At 41.9% G+C, this 14,772-nt stretch overlaps 1 protein-coding gene and 1 pseudogene across 1 annotated transcript in view; one reads left to right on the top strand and one right to left on the bottom strand.

Moving 5' to 3' along the window:
• The window catches only part of CLSTN2 (calsyntenin 2), a 693,642-nt gene that overhangs the window by 613,756 nt on the left and 65,114 nt on the right, over positions 1-14,772 (bottom strand). The window lies entirely within an intron of this gene.
• LOC142047223 (uncharacterized) overlaps positions 12,279-14,772 on the top strand; it is a 30,344-nt pseudogene continuing 27,850 nt past the window's right edge.

Below are 14,772 nucleotides of genomic sequence, written 5' to 3' on the forward strand. Positions count from 1 at the left end.
TTCTTTGGAGAACAGGGCATTTCTTTTTGGCCTCTGCTTCTCTCTAGTGTATCTCTTAGTCCTGGTATCGTCAGTGCTGTGCGGCCCTTTGTTTAGCAGTCTCTAGGGTTCAGATGAGTCAGCCCTTGTATTTTCAGAGCTGAGTCTATCCTTATCTCTACACCTTTCTGTAAGTTCCCAGCTGACTAACTCTCTCCAAGTTCGCCTTGAATTATCTCCAACATCATTTTTCCCAGGGTGGGTACATACTGTTGTTTCTTGATTGTGTAACCCAAGCATCTCCAGATGATTACAGAGGCTGTTAGCGGTATACTCGTTCATTGGTTTGAGTTACGGTGGTCAGTAGGGATTGTCATGAGGGCTCTGTTGGCATCTTCTACATATAGCTGTGGTACTCTCCATTGAGCCTGTTAATCGGTCTTGAGGATTGCACTGTAGCTAGTTTATCAATGGATCTTATGCCTCATATCAGCTGCTGTGCTCTGCAATGGAAGGGAGTAGCAGTGAAGTTTCAGCTTCAGGTGTGGACTGCACATCACTGTTCTTCCAGGTCTTCTGAGTCTGGGATGTACATGTGGAGTTGGTCTATCTCCAAGCTGTGAAAGCAGCTTCCTCTTTACTATGTTGAAGTGTTGGGTATACTAGCTGTTTTCTTCAGTAAGTGTGAATGTAGGTCTTTTGTCCATCCATAGTCCCCTCATTACGTTTTCATATATCCCCTGTCATTAGGTCTACTGTTGTAGTAGCATTCCATCAATTCCAGGTTCTCTTGTCTTGTCTATGAATGGTTTGTTCCAGTAGCCCACTTATTCATCAGATTGTCCTGGTTCTCAACATCTGGCGCGGACCTTGTTAATCCGGGCGACGTCCGAGCCGGCATGACTCTCCTAGTTCACGTCACTCTATATTTGAGTAGGCAGGTGAAGTGTTTAGGGGGGTCTTTTGCCCCAATAGGACCCTACTGGAAAGTTGGGTACAACCGGGATTTGATCCCAGTTCTGTATCAAAGGGCGGTCTCCCGTATCATAAGGGCGGCGCTCTTAACACTACGCGTATCCAGTCGCTATATATAAATAAATAAATGGTCAGTTCTCAGAATGGAGAGAAGTAAAATAGTGTGTCCCCAGGGTCTGTTCTGGGACTAGTCCTATTCACCTATATTCATAAATGATCTAGGAAAAAGGGGTAAAACAGTGAGGTGGCCAAAATTTCAGATTGATACAAAATTACTAAAGATAGTAAGACCCAGGCAGACTGTAAAGAGCTACAAAAGGATCTCTTCAAAAACTGGGTGACTGGGGCAACAAAATAGCAGATGAAATTTCATGTTGAGAATGGCAAAGTAATGCACATTGGAAAGCATAATCCCAACATACATATACAAAATGGATGGAGTGCTAAATCTAGCTGTTACCACTCAGAAAGTGATTTAGTAGTCATTGTGGAATAGTTCTTGAAACATCCACTCAAGTCTTTTAAGCCAGCACAGATCAAAAAGACTAACGAATATGAAAATTAAGAAAAGGGATCAATAATAGGAACAGAAAAATATGTCATGTTGCCATCTAATAAATCTTGAATACTGTGATGCGATGTGTCACCCATTGCTCAAAAAGAGATATATGGGATTGGAAAAGTGTTTCAGAAAACGGGCAACAAAATAATTACGAGATATGGGAATGGCCTCCTAATGTATGAGAGATTATAAAACTGGGACTTTTTCAGCTTGGAAAAGAAGATGGTAGGGAGAGATGAATTTGAGGTTATAAAAATCCTGACTGGTTACAGAGAGAAGTAGATTAAGGATTTACTATTTTCACAACACAAGAATAGGGTCATAAATGATAATTGGCGGCAGGATTTAAAACAACAAATAAAAGTAAGTATTCTTCACACAATGCACAGTCAACCTGTGGAACTCCTTGCCAGAGGATGTTGCGAAGGCCAAGACCATAACAGGGTTCAAAAAAGAACTAGATAAATTCATGGAAGATAGCCATTGATGGACCTATTAGCCAGGATGGACAGGAATGGTGACCCTAGCCTCTGTTTGCCAGTAGCTGGGAATGAGCAACAGGGGATGTTCACTCCCTCTGGGGCACCTGGCACTGCCTATTGTCAGAAGACAGGATACTGGGCTATATGGACCTTTGGTCTGACCTAGTAGGGCCATTCTTATTTTCTTATGGTAGACCAATCAGCTACCCAGGGTTGGCAGTGGTTGGGACTTGGGCAGACAGCCTCTGGGCAGCTGGGGCTGGTGCAGCTGGTGTTTCAGTTAATATAGAGAGCCATATAATGGAAGCTCAGATAAATTGGGTTCTACTGTATATCAATAAAACATTATGTTAACTGATACCTATATATATTGTGGCTAGGGGACCTAAATTGCATTTCATTTTAAATTGCAGAAAAACTGCAGATTTTTATCTGAGAATTTTGGTTTATTTTCATGGAAAGAGAGGATCCCCGGTGATCACTTATTTCCTAATAAAGACTCTTTCTATAATTGTTAATGATATTAGAAAACATTTCACCGCGGATGAAAAAGCATAGTTACAGTATATCGGAAAAACCAAGTAGTCATAACTTTTTTGGATAGAATTGGGGCATAGGCACACTTTTAGTGAGAATGTTTCTTGTTATTGAGCACACATCAAGCTTTTATTAACTTTGTATGAGGCAGTCTCTTGCCAGTCTTTCAGGGGCCCAGTAGAACCAGCTAACAATCTTGTTCTGGAAGAGCTGGAGTTATTTTTGTATCTTCACCCAAATAGCTTCCTAATTCTCTTTAGGTAGAATGATTTTGTAGTTCTTTCCCCAAACCCCTTAATTAGCTTTAATACCTATGTTGGGTGAGAACTAGAAAGAGTGGAACAACCTGTATAAATTGTCTGAGGTGGTTTTCTGAACTATGTTTTAGCAGAGAAATACAGGCCATTGTGTGAATGTAAGAGGTTGTAGTTATATTGTGTGGAGAAAGAGAGCTCTGAAGGAGAAACTAAATATTTATAGACTAGATGAAGGAAGTGCACAGCCTGATTATAAACCAAACAAATCTTTAAAATGCATTTCTACTCTGAACAGTTACTGTTTACATTGCACCTTCCTACTCCTCTGTGCATATTTAAAGTCATATCTGATATGCTATAGTGACAAAGATAGTTTACTTACTATTGTTCACTTCTTTTATCAGTTTTGTAGTATCAGCGTTGCTCTGGGACTTAGAGCAATGCTTCCTTAGCTCTCGGCCCCTAACATCCCTACTCTACTTGCGCTACATTGGCGACATCTTCATCATCTGGACTCATGGAAAATAAGCCCTTGAGGAATTCCACCATGATTTCAACAATTTCCATCCCAGCATCAACCTCAGCCTGGACCAATCCACACAAGCGAGCCCTTTCCCGGACACTACTGTGCTAATAAGTGATGGCCACATAAACACCGCCCTATACCAGAAACCTGCTGATGGCTATACTTACCTACATGCCTCCAGCTTTCATCCAGGACACACCAAACAATCCAATGTCTACAACCAACCTCTAAGATACAACCGCATTTGCTCCAATCCCTCAGAGACAAAAACCCATAAGATCTCTATCAAGCGTTCTTAAAACTACAATACCGACCTGCTAAAGCGAAGAAACAGATTGACAGAGCCAGAAGAGTACCCAGAACTCACCTACTACAGGACAGGCCCAACAAAGAAAACAGAACGCCACTAGCCATCACCTTCAGCCCCCAACTAAAACCTCTCCAGCACATCAAAGATCTACAACCTATTCTAAAAGACAATCCTTCACTTTCACAGATCTTGGGAGACAGACCAGTCCTCGCTTACAGATATCCCCCCAACCTGAAACAAATGCTCACCAGCAACCACACAACAAAAACACTAACCCAGGAATCTATCCTTACAACAAAGTCCAATGCCAACTCTGTTCACATATCTATTCAAGTGACACTATCATAGGACCTAATCACATCAGCCATGCCATCAGGGGCTCATTCATCTGCACATCTACCAATGTGATATATGCCCCTCTGCCATGTACGTTGGCAAAACTGGACAGTCTCTACGCAAAAGAATAAATGGACACAAATGTGACATCAGAAATCATAACATTCAAAAACCAGCAGAAGAATACTTCAACCTCTCTGGTCAGTCAGTAACAGACTTAAAGATGGCAATTTTGCAACAGAAAAGCTTCAAAAACAGACTCCAACAAGAAACTGCTGAACTGGAATTAATTTGCAAACAAGATACCATTAACTTGGGCATGAATAGAGACTGGGAGTGGTTGGGTCATTAAACACATTGAATCTACTTCCCCACGTTAAGTATCCTCATAGCTTCTTGTCAACTGTCTGAAATGGGCCATCTTAATTATCACTACAAAAGGTTTTTTTTCCCCCTCCTGCTGATAATAGCTCATCTTAATTAGCCTCTTACAGTTGGTATGGCAACTTCCAACTTTTCATGTTCTCTGTATGTATATATATCTTCTTACCATTGCATGCCATTCCATGCATCTGATGAAGTGGGCTGTAGCCCGCAAAAGCTTATGCTCAAATAAACCTGTTAGTCTCTAAGGTGCCATAAGTAGTCCTTTTCTTTTTGCTGGATTCCATTCTGCCTCATGCACAGACAGACTTGTTAGCCAAGTTCCAATCACAGGGCCAAATTCCGTTCTTATTTTATACCTATTCAAACCTAACGAAAATGCAGTTGCATAGGTACACACTGAAGGCAGAATATTTGAAGGCAACAGGACACAACAGGTCAGAGTATGACTTGTGAAGTCTTTACTATCTGTCATTATAGTGATGATGAGCAAGCTAGGAAGAATACAGTGTCATGTCCATATATCTCAGGTTGAGTTTGTCAGGCTGACAGAAAAAAAACTTTTTACTTGTAAGTTGAGAACATTTGTTCTGGAAATTACTGAGAACACAATATACCTTGTTTTAGAGTCATTTCAAGAGTAGCACTTTAAAATCGCCTGATGCTTTTATTCTCACATTACTGACTTCAAGTATTCCGTCACTCTAAAACATCAGTTTATTTCAAAGAATGATTTTGGAAAATCTGATTGAATATGTGAATTAGAGTAAGAAGTGTGAGCCATCAGAGCTGAAATTTTCCTTGCAGATAAAAGGCATCTGATTCAAGCAGGACAGACCATCAGGATAACAAAATAGGGCATAACTATCATGAGCCACGAAGAAGTGTAATTATTCTCCAAAGGCAAGAACCAGGTCAGGATGTATAGGAGGAAAAAGCTTGACAAGAGAGAAGCAAGTACAAGAGTACTAGCCCTCCAGAAACCCAACCTCTCCTTAATTATTGAAGAAGCTGGCAGGGTCCCTTTCTCTCTCTCACACATACACAGTGAGAAATTTTATTTTTTTTATTTTGCTGTTCCTGTTATATAAAGACTTGTGGCTCTTCTCCCTTTGAAAAGAAGTTTCATGTACCTCTCTGAAAAATGTTCATGGATTTTATGTGCATCTGGGATGTACAGGCTCAAAATACAAAAGAAAAAAATGGTTAGAAGGGCACTTGCTTGAGACGACAACTTTCTCTCTCATATCTGAGTTGGCAGCTGTAATATCTACTTCCACCAGAACCCCTATCTTGCTATCTAAGTTTAAGAGTCATCTGGAGGTGTCATGGACTTTAAGATCAGAAGGAACCATTATGATCATCTAGTCTGACCTCCTGCACAATGCAGGCCACAGAATCTCACCCATCCACTTCTATAACAAACCCCTAATGACCTGTACAGAAGATGGCCAACTAACTTCTGATTTCCTCAATGCCCATACACTAATCCTCATCAATTAAAGGCGCCCATATAATTAAATCATAACTTTTCTGTGGATCCTGCTGGGAAAAATAGAAATGCCAAATGACCTAAGCTCAACTCTCCAAAGAAAAGCGAGGCTGAGGAAACCCAGATGTCTCTCACACAGGACTTTGTTGCTATGAAGAACTTTCTAACTGAAGGAGGTTAAAATGGAGAATGCTTCCTTAAATAAAAGGAGATTACCTCACCCACCTTATGTCTCTAATATCCTGAGACTGGCACTCTGTAAGGCAAAGACTAAAGTAGACTTGAGGAGAAACAAAAAGATCTTCAGAACAGATCACACAGGAATAATTTGTAGTTATTTGTAGGGTCCCTGAATTACTGGAAGGAAAGAACCATGATTAGCCTTCTCCAAAACACACTCTCTGGGGTCCTGAGATTGAGTCTGGTTTGCCTCCGTGGAAACTGAAAGGGCTCATCAAGTAGCAGGAGCCAAAATCATTTATGTCACTTCATGTTTACCTTTCTTCATTAGTCTGAGAGTATGGATATGTATATTTAATATTAGTATTTATATACTACTATATATTTATGCATTCATAACTATGAAGCAATATATTTAATTCATTTATATACTTTGGCACATGTAGGTATTTTGGTAAATATAGGTATATTTCTGGCAAATTCCTAATTAATTCATATGGGGGGGGAGAAAGGATGAAGATGAAGGCACACACCATCCGGGATTGGAACATGCCCAAACTGGAAGTTTGGGAAATGAAGGGTAAGATGGGTGATGTATGAGAGCAGTGGGAGGTTGTTTCTTTGTCTGATGGGCAGGAGATCATTTTATTTTCTATGGAGCAGTGGTGCAAGAATGGTGGTACAGTACACCATACCAGTAAGCTATGTATAACTGGTACAGAAAGACACCGGAGCCCGCCCTCATCCCCATCCCCATTCCATGGAGTTGTCTCTCCACCGTCTGTACAGCAGCGCCGCCGGATAGGATGACCCAATGTCCCGATTTTGGGGTCTTTCTTATATAGGCTCTTATTACTCCCCACCCTCTCTCCCAGTTTTTCACATTTGCTGTCTGGGCACCCTACCGCTGGATGACAGGACTTGGGGGCAGGGCTGGGGGCAATACAGCAGGGAAAGGAGCAGAACGCTGGCAGCTCCTCCAGCACGGCTTCTGTACTGCCCCCAGCCCTGTCCTCTGGTGGGGCTCCTATACAGATTCCAGGCAGGAGGACTAAGGAGATGGGGCTGTGTGGAAGGGTTGAGGGCGGCCCTGATCTCCTGGGAACTGCACCAGTGAAAGGAGCAGAACATGGGGCTGCCCGGCAGCCCCACACTAGCATCTCCTCCAGCACTGCTGTACAGTCCCCCACCAGTGGCGTATTATTGCACAGGCCTAGGGCGGCAAATTTGCAGGGGCAGCACATTTATTATAGCAGCTGAGTGGGGAGAGCGACGGCTGGTGGCCAAGCATCCAGTTCTGAAGACAGTGCCCTGCCAGCAGCAGCGCAGAAGTAAGGATGGCAATACCATACCATGTCACCCTTACTTCTGTGCAGCTGCCTTCAGAGCTGGGTGGTTCGAGAGTGGTGACTGCTGACTGAGGCCTAGCTGTGCAGGCAGCAGCGCAAAAGTAACAGTGGCAATACCACATCATGCCATCCTTACTTCTGCACTGCTGCTGGCAGCAACTCTGCCTTCAGATCTGGGCTGCTGCTCTCCAGCTGACCTGCTCTGAAGGCAGAACCATCACCAGTGCAGAAACAAGGGTAGCAGTACCGCATCCCCTCATATAATAACCTTGTGAGCTTCCCCCCCCCCCACTCCTTTTTGGGTCAGGATCCCTTAATTACAACACTGGGAAATTGCAGATTTAAATAGCTAATATCATGACATTTAGGATTTTTAATTTCACAGTCATATGATTTTGACCAAAATGGACCGTGAATTTGATAGGGCTCTACTAAGCCATCAGGGACAAACAACTGATGTTCCACCTGTTATCCTATCATTAGAAGCTAAAAAGGCCTTCAAATTGAGTGGAATGGCTTCAAGCAATCCTGGGAAAATTAGGATTTGAACCTAATTTTCTGACTTCAATTTATATTATTTACAAATCACTTCTTGCTTCTGTTCTGACCAATGCTATTTTCTCCCCTACTTTTCAGTATCCCCTCTACTATTTGATATAGACATGGAACTGCTAACAGCATACATCGGACAGACATCCTCCACTGAAGGAATTATTATCTGGAATAATGAGCACAAGATTAGTTTATATGCAGATAATATTCTGTTCGTTCTAAAAAATCCCTTATTTTTTAATACACCACCATCTGCAATAAACCACTTATATAAAAATGTAAGAATGGCCATACTGGGTCACATCAAAAGTCCATCTAGCCCAGTATCCAGTCTTCTGACAGTGGCCAATGCCAGATGCTTCAGAGGGAATGAACAGAACAGATTATCAACAAGTCATCCATCCCCTGTCACCCATTCCCAGCTTTGGTGAGATAAGAGGATTTTGGATAAATTGGAACAAGTCTGTGTGACACACTAGCATACAATCTAAACTAATGAGCAGCTGTGTCTACCCTGCCCTGCAATCTTGGGTGTCATACAATGCTTTGCTGAATGAGTTCTCACCTAGACCACTCACAAAGAGCCTTCCAGCATGCAAGCCACCCTGCGTGTTTGTGTATAACTGCAACCTGCCAGCCATACTTGGGTTCTATTCTGGCTGTCACCAGACTTGGTTATATTGCAGGGTGACCCCAAAACACCCCCAGTCCAAGATTCTCCCCCAGAAACGTATATGCTGTACTGCCCATGCCCCTCCTGGACAATACCAGCTATAATAGGTCAGTTTCTTTAAAAGTAACAGTATGCATACAATTTGCAACCACAAATGGAGTTTCTCAGACATGTCAATTTAAACACACTGTTTTAGGTAAACAATAAAATAAATTGATTAACTACAAAGAGATATATTTCAAGTGAGTACCAGTAATGAGGCAAATTCAGAAATGGTTACAAAAAAATAAACGATAAAATGTTACTGGTGCCTAACTTAACAAATTATGTTAAATTCAAAGCAAAGCAGTCTGACTGACTAAACTTCTGAGGTCAGGACCTCTCCCCTAGTCCAATGGCTGCTTCCTTCAGATGCAGTGAACTGATAGGCTGCAAGAGAGTGAGCGAGAGAGAGAAGGCTGCCTTGAGGTGTTTGTCCCTCCTTTTTATAGTCTCAGTCCCCATCCTGAAAAACATTTCCAGCTGAGTACCAGGAGACAAAAAGTCTATGTGAAAGGATGTTCCCGGCTGCTTTTTCCTTACCTGTTTGAGCTTCCTTTGTTTCCCTTCCTGCTTGATGCCTTAAGCAGAGCACAAATTCCTTTGTTTACGACAGACCTGTTTGCCAACCTCAGTTTGGAACATGTGTTAACACTACCATGAAGTGGACTCTTCACATACAATGTCTGCACATACATTTTATCAGGATGACACTGATCAGCAAATTAGGACTTTTAAAATGATACCCTTACAAGACAGAATTTGAACAAAGATTATTACAATAATGTGTAGGGTGTGAATACAGGGGTATGTTCTGTCAAAGTCTCAAGTGATGGTTGTTTCTTATAGATCAAATCCATCATAAATACAATCATTCAATCAAAAAGATAATCTGTTTAGACATCAGGATATGCTCTGATTTATTAAAGATAGTGTGCCGTTGCACCCCATAATGCTTTATGGGAATATGCTTATGAACATACATATGACATAACTGGAATATGTTTTATGCTACGTATGCCATATAATATCTATGTAAAGGTCATGATCTACTAAATATATCTGTCTAATTTGTATGCATGTATCATTGTTTTATTCAAAGTTATGAATATTGGTTGTATACTTGTTTGATTTTAAGTAACTTTAGCAAGGCATTTGGTCAGCTTCTTAGAAAGGAATGTACGGGGCTGGAGCATCCACAGAAAAAAATTGGCAGGTGCTCTGTACCCACCAGCAGCTCCCTGCCCTGCCCTGCTCCCCAACTCAGCTCACCTCCACTCAGCCTCCTCCCCTGAGCACGCCACGTCCCACTTCTCCCCCCCCTCCCTCCCAGTGCTTGCCACCATGAAATGGGGGAGGAGCGGGAACACAGCATGCTCAAGAGAGGAGATGGGGATTCGGCGAAGGGGTTCAATAGGAGCAAGGAGGAGGTGGAGTTGAGGAGGGGACTTTGGGGGAGGGGTTGGAATGGGGGTGGAGCAGCGGTGGAGTCAGGGCGGGGCAAGGGGCTGGGTGCTCGAGCACCCATCAGCTCTGGGAAAAGTTGGCGCCTATAGATCTTAGAAGGCTCCAATCCACATAAGCAGTCTTCCTGGAGACATTCAATATAGCATGTGGGCAGTGGCTGCTGCCTGTAAAAACTGAATCATGCATGAACATGTATGGACTTTGGAGCTGGACTTTGCATAGGAGAGATGAGGGGGTCTATACTCACAAGAGAAAGTCTTTTTAAGCCATGGGAGACCCCTCCATTTGGTCTTCAGCTGGCTCAAGAGATAGCCATTCCATTCCCAAAGGATACCTGAAGGAAACTGGAACAAAGGACAGTAACCACGGGGGAGAGAGGTGAGTGAGTGCTGGACCCAGACTAGGAGACTAGTCTGTAAAAGGAAGCTTACTGGACCACCTCTGAGTGTGAGGTTTTATCTGTATTTAGTTTTCTTACTGTCTTATACAGACTTGAATGTTTTATTTTATTTTGCTTGGTAATTCACTTTGTTCTGTTGTTACTACTCGGAACCACTTAAATCAGACATGGAAAAACTATGGCCCATGGGCCACATCCAGCCCATGGGACCACCCTGCCCAGCCCTTGAGTTCCCGGCTGGGGAGGCTACCCCCTGGCCCCTCCCCTGCTGTCTCCCCCTTCCCTGCAGCCATGCTGCCGTGTTGTAGCGTGTCTGGCTCCAGCCGGGCAGTGTGGCTGCCAGACATGTCGCTCTGAGCGGCATGGTAAGGGGGCAGGGAACGGGGGGGTTGGATAAGAGGCAGAGAGTCCCAGGGGGCAGTCAGAGGATGGGAAACAGAGGGGGGTTGGATAAGGGGCAAAGGTCAGGGGGCGGGGTGTGGATAGGTGTTTGGGCAGTAAGGGAGCAGGGGCAGGTTGATAGGGGTGGGGTTCTGAGGGGGCTGGATAAGGGGCAAGGGTCCCAGGAGGGGGCGGTCAGGGACAAGGAGAAAGGGGGGGTTGGATGGGTCAGAGGTTCTGAGGGAGGCAGTCAGGGGGCAGAGGCCAGACTGCTTGGAACACTTCTTAAACTGCTTTCAGTTAAGCCTGCAGTTTGTGGGACATGGTTCAGACCTGGGTCTGCATGTGTGGACGGCAACAGTGTCTGGAACAACTAGGCAGGGCTCTGGAGTCCCAAGCAGGCAGGGAAAGCAGGGGCAGAAGTAATCTTGGCACATCAGTTGGCAGCCCCAAGAGGGTTTCTGTGATTCAACCTGTAACATAATAGTATCTGCAAACATGGAGGTCATACTCAGAGAAATGACAAAAGACATGGAGAAAGGCAGTCTCTACCATCATCTTATTCTGGAAAGGTAAAAGCTATTAATGAATGTTGGACCAAGATTAATGTATATGTTTAGCTTTATTTCACTTAAATTTCCTCCTTCAACTTTCAGAAGAATAAACAGAGTTCTTCAAGATCTACCCTGTTCGAGTAATGCCAAGAAATGGATGCCAGAAGAGTCATTTTATGAAAATGGAAATCTGCTATTTCCCCCCCGCCCAATCTTCCTTGACTGGTTAACTGAACTAACCAACATTAATATCAGTTTTTCCATGAAGGCAATCTATCCACAAGTTCCTATTTGAAGACATAGTTTGCAATGCCCTCATGAAAGACCAACTCCAGGTAGACTGGGCTTCTGATGCTTCTATTTTTTTTTCTTTTTTTTTTAAAGCAGGGGAGAGTAGATTGTTAGGGAATTATTTATGTTATAACACATAGGAGTATTTAACTATGAATATATCATACAACATTATTGTTAAACTGTATTAATGCCCTGTTTTCTGTTATTTTATGTGAATATGGCTAGATGGATGGATATGTTAAAACTTCTGAAATTTAAAACTAAAAAAGAAAAGCTATAGCCTGGACCTATTTCCAAAAGGAAATAAATAAAAATGGCATTCTGAGAGCTCACAAGGATTCGTGTCACCTCCTTGAAGCAGAGAAGATGGCAGCCACGCACCTAAAGCAGAGAAAGAGAATAGATTTCTTTCTTCCTGATCCAAAGTTGATACAAAAAGAGCTCTAAGGCACTCAGGACAGATCTCCATTCCAGACTCCTAACTATGACAAAGGGACATGGTTAACCCAGATGAGAGGGTCAGCACCACTGGAACTGGAGTAGGCCAGAATGCAGATGAGGTATGGAATCTGCAGGCAAGAATTAAGTTTGAAGAAACAGATGCAAGGTAGGATCTTTAAAGTTAATATGGAGAAAACTGTGAAAGCAGGAATAAAGGTGAGAATAACATGACACTGAGAACTTGGAGAAAAAATTTGATAGTTAGCACAGAATATCATTAAGGTGATTTTAAATCTGAAGATAGCAGATGAGGTACTTGTAGACAGGAATGTCAGAGCCCTTACACACACACACACACACACACACACACACATCCCTCCCTCCCTTTCCCCCACCCCCAAGAAAATCACTTTAGGTGTATAACTAAAATTACACTATTACCACCAACATTAGCACCTGATAAAAAAAGCTAGGGAGCAAAAGATCTGCTACCAGGTTTATAAGCTACAACCCTGAGATTGTGCAGAAAAGTGGGAGAGGTAACCTAAGACCTAAGAAAAAGCAAAATGATACAGATTTGGCTTCCTATTGAAATGTATATATTTCTACCTCAGTAAAACTTTTGTTACTAAAAGTCTGAAATAAAGGAAAAAAGTTCTTAAAATCCCTGGGGCTGTTTCTGGAAAGACAAATTGAGTGTCAGTGGGACAATGCAGAGGAGAAGCAAAAGAAAAAAAAAATACATGGAAGGCTGCCAAGAAAAGGAAGCACAAAGAACTTTAGTGTCACTTTCGAACACTGAAAGGAATGGAGGATTTGGAATGGGTTGACTGTAATCACTGGGCATATGAATCACATGAACCTTAATTGTTCAAATCAAGGGACAATTAAAATATCAATATAAAGGTAAGAGATTATCTATTGCAAACAACCATGAAGCAACTAAATGAACTAAATGTTAGACAGTAAAGCTGAGGAGGGGGCGAGGAAGAGAGAGAATAGGAAAGCATATAGGAGAGCACCCTCCTAAACTGGGGGGAGGCAAGGTGCAGTTAACCAGTTTAGTTGGATAGGGTATCTCTGGGGAAAACAGTAAAATCCCTCACTTCTGGTCCACAGAAAGATAACAGACCTGCCTTTAATGGCTGTGGGTTCAGTGTCCCTAGTAGTGGTTAATGCTTTCCATGACCTGCAGCACAGATGGGTGAGTATATCCCCTCATAAAAATGCTGTCTGGGAAGCTGGAAGATGAAGAAGGGGTGTTTCTTTTTTCATATTGTTGTATTGGGTCAGGATGAATCAGAATTTAAAAAAAAGCTTGGTATTGAGCAAAACACCAGAATTGAAAAGAGCAAGTAATATAAAAACTAGTTGTGTCAAGAAAACAAATCATTGTCTGTAAGATTTCTTATGTCCAGCATTCACTAACAAAATAAGACGGTGTCTCCCATTCATGGATGTTATATGGCAAATGTCTTGATTGTTTAAACAAAATAGTAGCAATATAAAAACTGAATAGTTAATTCAATTATAGTTAATAATGTAAAATGACAGAAGGCCTTACATGCAATGACATATTATCCTCTTGTAAAAAACGTTAGAAAAGAAAAGAGCTGTTGGTACACTTTTCCTCCCCTCCCCTCCCCCCCCCCCACACATAGGAGTTTAAATAAAAGAGCAATGAAAAGACAAGGAAGGCCCCTGAATGCTTTTAAAAAGAACCTTACTGGCAAAAATGTTTGCCGTATTATCCACACATGGTCGTAACCCAGTGTAGAAAAAAAATTCTCCTACAGCTTCTTCTTGATTTGATGAACTTGTTATACTTCTACACTGAAACAAAAAAATGTCATACGTTTGAAAACAACATTTCTGAGGGCAAAGGAATAAGTGCTATTTCAGTCAAACATCTTAATCAACAGATTTAGAAAGATGGCTAGAGTCCTAATGATAAAAAAATATATATACTTTTCTCCTACCTGGAAATAAATAAAATGTGCAATGGCATGTTGTCATCACTTATTCTCTCTTACAGTTAGTTGAGAGTAGCACCTCTGGAAACAACAAATTGTCAGATCTCATACCATTCCCATCTTACCTAACAAACTAGCTTCAACCACCCAACATTTATTCATGTCAATCACACTTTACCCTTTTGCAGAATCTCTTAAGAGAAGATGTTAGTCAATAAAGAGACAACCTTAAATACTTTAAATGTAACAATCAAGCTAACATTAGATGAGGCCTACAGTGGAATGCAGTCAAGATTGTAATAAAAGATCAGTTAAAAATTAGCAGAGCTTCCCAATTTAAAGAGAAAAAACAGACTACCTCTTAAGGAAACAAATAGGCTAAAATGGTTATATAAATTTAGAATCAAAGAATATTTTTCAACAATTGAAAAATGCAAGAGGAAAATTATATCGCTTAAAAAAAGATCAAACTGGAAAAGTATTTAGATATAGGGAGCAGAAATATTATGAGAAAGGAAATAAACAGGACAAACATCTGGCCCAGAAATTAAATATTTCCTGAAGGGGGTGGGGGTGGGGGGAACATACTCTTCCCACATAGCAAATGGCCAGCATCAGATATCAGGCAC

The sequence above is a fragment of the Chelonoidis abingdonii genome, chromosome 8 (assembly GCF_003597395.2).
Source record: "Chelonoidis abingdonii isolate Lonesome George chromosome 8, CheloAbing_2.0, whole genome shotgun sequence".
Classification (NCBI taxonomy): domain Eukaryota; kingdom Metazoa; phylum Chordata; order Testudines; family Testudinidae; genus Chelonoidis; species Chelonoidis abingdonii.